The sequence below is a fragment of the Phyllobates terribilis genome, unplaced genomic scaffold (genome assembly GCF_046119375.1).
Source record: "Phyllobates terribilis strain yellow unplaced genomic scaffold, ASM4611937v1 Scaffold_11__3_contigs__length_659146591, whole genome shotgun sequence".
In the NCBI taxonomy this organism is placed as follows: Eukaryota; Metazoa; Chordata; class Amphibia; order Anura; family Dendrobatidae; genus Phyllobates; species Phyllobates terribilis.
Window position 1 is genome coordinate 351,674,734 of NW_027362771.1, and position 3,367 is coordinate 351,678,100.

The following is a 3,367-nucleotide window of genomic DNA, read 5'->3' on the forward strand; positions in this document are numbered from 1 at the left end:
GAAGACTCCCAACAAACATATATTACATTGTCATCCTCCTACTATAGGTGTCCTGTAGGGGTCATTACTTCCCCAGCAATATAGCAGCTAATTGCTAGGATTTTTGCTGCCATACCCTTTAAGATCAACTGATCATCAGCAACTCCTCATTTAGTGAAGGGTTGTCTTGATAATATCTTATGATCGAGTGTTCCCGATAAATGTGTTGGATACACTATAAGTATACCAAAGCTTAAAATAAAGAGCTACCTACCTGGACTCTGTCCCCTTTCAGCTGTCAGGTTCTAGTGACACAAGATGGCTCCGGTGCAGAATTTTATACATTCTACTCCAATTGTGATGTCATGTGATGTCTATGATGTCATGTGCTTTGTGATGTCATCATAGCTGTCACTGTTATATCAAATTTACAACCACAAAAAAGTTGATTTCATTGTTTAAAAAAAATCATGGTGGGTAATTGCAGCCTGTGATTATTTTACATACTGTTATTAATATTCATAAGCTCGGCTTGTAGAATATATAGGTAATAGACTGTGTTGAATGACTAGATGCCTATTAGAGCAATAAGATATACTTTAGTAACATTATCTCTATTTCTACAATCTTTTGGTCTAAGGGCTCATGCTAATCAGCGTTTAACTCGGATGAGTGCAATGCGATAAAAAATCTGCTTGCACTCTGACTATTGTCATTGAAAGATTGTGTTCATCTGTGATTTTTTTTTTCTCCGCTCGGATCGGACTGAGAAAAATAATCGCAACATGCTGCGAGTGACCGCGTATATCAGATGAGACTCGCCAACGTAGGCAGATTATAATGAGGGCAATTTGGGCTATCACCCAAGCCGCCCCGTCCGGGGAGCCCATAGCCAGATTACCCTCATTATATTGTTGTGTGCGCCGCCAATGCGACACACATATCCCGGCAGGCAGGGGCGGGCTGGGCACGGTCGTGTCTGCTAAAGTCACGTCACGCAGGACACAGTGCGCCCTGCACTGCTGCTTCCCATAGGAGAGAAGCTGGACGGGAAGCGAGCCGGGGGAAGGTGAGTGACGTGTGTGTGTGTGACAGTGTGTGCATATATGATTGTGTTTATCTATGTATGTGTGATATGTCTGTTTATATGTATTTTTGTGTATGTCTTCAAATGTGTTTATGCCTGTATGTGTCTTTGTATATGTTTGTGTGTGTGCCAGGGGCGTCGCTAGGCACTTATATCCGGGGCCTGGGCCCCAGTGCATTGCTCCGAAACTCGCTGTAGCTGTTTTGTTTTTTTTCTTCAAATAATTAAACTTTATTAACTGTCTGTGCACTGAGTGCAGGCACCGCGCAACACACAGGGTTTGCCTGACGCACCCCTGCGGGCAGTGTGGCTGCTCTGTGTCATTACCTCGCAGCTCCTCCTCCCTGCTGATCCTTTTCTTCGGGCAAGTCAGGGCAGAGCGAGTGTACAGCGCCACCTAGGGGGAGGATATGATGGAAGGGGGAGGAAGGAGGTCAGTGGGGCCAAGTCTGTCAGGGAATACAGCCGGCCATGGGGAGATAAGAGGGAGATTACAACTCTCTCTGTGGCTGCACAGCACATCCCCCCTCCTTTAATGTTTCAGGCAGCTCAGCAGTCGGGATGGGGGAGGGTGTGCAGGGACAGTGCAGGCCTGACAGGGGGTCTCCTGTTTACAACCATCCCTCTTACTGCTGATTCACAAGGTCAGGACTCTTCCAATGCTGCCACTTGATAACTACTGATGAAGAGAGTATGTCTATGTCATGTCCCAGTATAATATGTATAATGTGTATACAGGTCTTGTCTCTGTATAAATGTGTATATACATAATGAGCATATGTGTAGGTCATGCAGGGGCGTATCTAGGCGGGCGGGGGGCACGTGCCCCAGGTGCAGCGGGCAGGGTGGGGGGCGTCGAGCCGCTTAATGCATCGGTCCGAGGTGCCCTCCTCCCGGTGGCAGCATTCTGCCGCCTCCTGGACCGGGATTCGGCTGTTCTCTGAGAGGGCTTTCAAGCTGACAGCCCGCTCAGAGAAGCTGCGGCGTGCCGGGTCCCAGTGATTGTAGACGCGAGTACAATTGGAGCTCTGACCGTCGGCTTAGAGCGACGTCAGCAGTGTGATCAGGTCATGTGATCGTGCTACTTACGTCACTCGCCGGTGCCCACAAGAGAGAGCAGAGCCTTAGTGATAAGTGCTCCTGTGGCTATGGAGCTGTAGACAACGAAGATTCAGCCCAGGGGGATATTAATTGTGCAGGGGGGCAATCATTAATTGTCAGGGGGCAATTATTAATTGTGTAGGGGGCTAATTGTTAATTGTGCAGGGGGACTGTTTATTAATTGTCCTGGGGGGCTATGTATTGTACAGGAGTCTATTTATTCATTGTGCAGGGGGGGGGGCTATTTATTAATTTTGCAGGGGAGCTATATACTAATTGTGCAGGGGGCTCTTTATTCATTGTGCAGGGGGGCTATTTATTAATTTTGCAGGGGAGCTATATACTAATTGTGCAGGGGCTATTTACTAATTGTGCAGGGGGATATTTATGCAGTGTGGAGGGGGAGAGGTTTAATCTGTGGGGGTGGGTGCAGACACATTATTGGTAGCGAGGGGGAAAATGTGTGCGAACACAGTATGGGAAGCGAGGGTGATGGGATGTGTGCTGACACAGTATGGGGAGTTAGGGGGATGTGTGAGGAGGAAATATGAGGAGGTAGGGGAATAATGTGAGAAGACAATATGGGGGAAGAAAAGTGTGAGTGGGCACAGAATAGAGAGAGTAGTGGGTGGGGGATAGCATGGGGGGACAGTGTAAGGTCACAGCCAGGAGGAAGAGTGTGATGAGGGGGCACAGTACAGAGACTGGGACCTATAGGGGGGACACAGTGTGAAGAGGGGGCCCAGTATGGAAAGGAAAGGGTAGTATGGAGGGCATATGTCATAAGAGGGACAGTGTGTGAGTCATATTTTGTGCAGGGAATATAGAGAGGGGCCATTATTTATTTAGGGGATCAATGTAGGGCAGATATTTGTATTCAGGAGCATTATAATGACGCTGCTAATCTTTAAGGACATCGTGTGGGGATGTGCTGCGGAAGACCGGAGAAGATGGAAGTCTGCAGAGACGAGCTGTGGATGGGAAAAGTCATCATGTGTCTGGACAAGAGGAAGAAAGGAAAGAGAACGACTCCAGAGACAGCGTCACCTATAAGGTACCTGGATGTAAATGTTTTTTATGATGCTGACATTTTTATATTTTTATTTATGTTAGGAGGATTAAAAATATTGTCCACGTTTGTGATTAGTCTGCAGTCATTCTGTGTGACTGCTGACTTCTGAATTCCTTTTTTTTTGTTTA

General features: G+C 47.2%; 1 long non-coding RNA gene across 2 annotated transcripts; it reads left to right on the plus strand.

The window, feature by feature from the left end:
• Nucleotides 1–1,508: 1,508 nt before the first annotated feature.
• Nucleotides 1,509–3,166, plus strand: LOC141165169 (uncharacterized). 2 transcript variants are annotated; one of them, XR_012251077.1, is made up of 2 exons: nt 1,509–1,710; nt 3,080–3,166. It is a non-coding gene; the product is annotated as an uncharacterized lncRNA (long non-coding RNA). The 2 variants fall into 2 exon arrangements; XR_012251076.1 differs by lacking the exon at nt 1,509–1,710 and adding an exon at nt 2,427–2,722.
• The last annotated feature ends 201 nt before the right edge of the window (nt 3,167–3,367 follow it).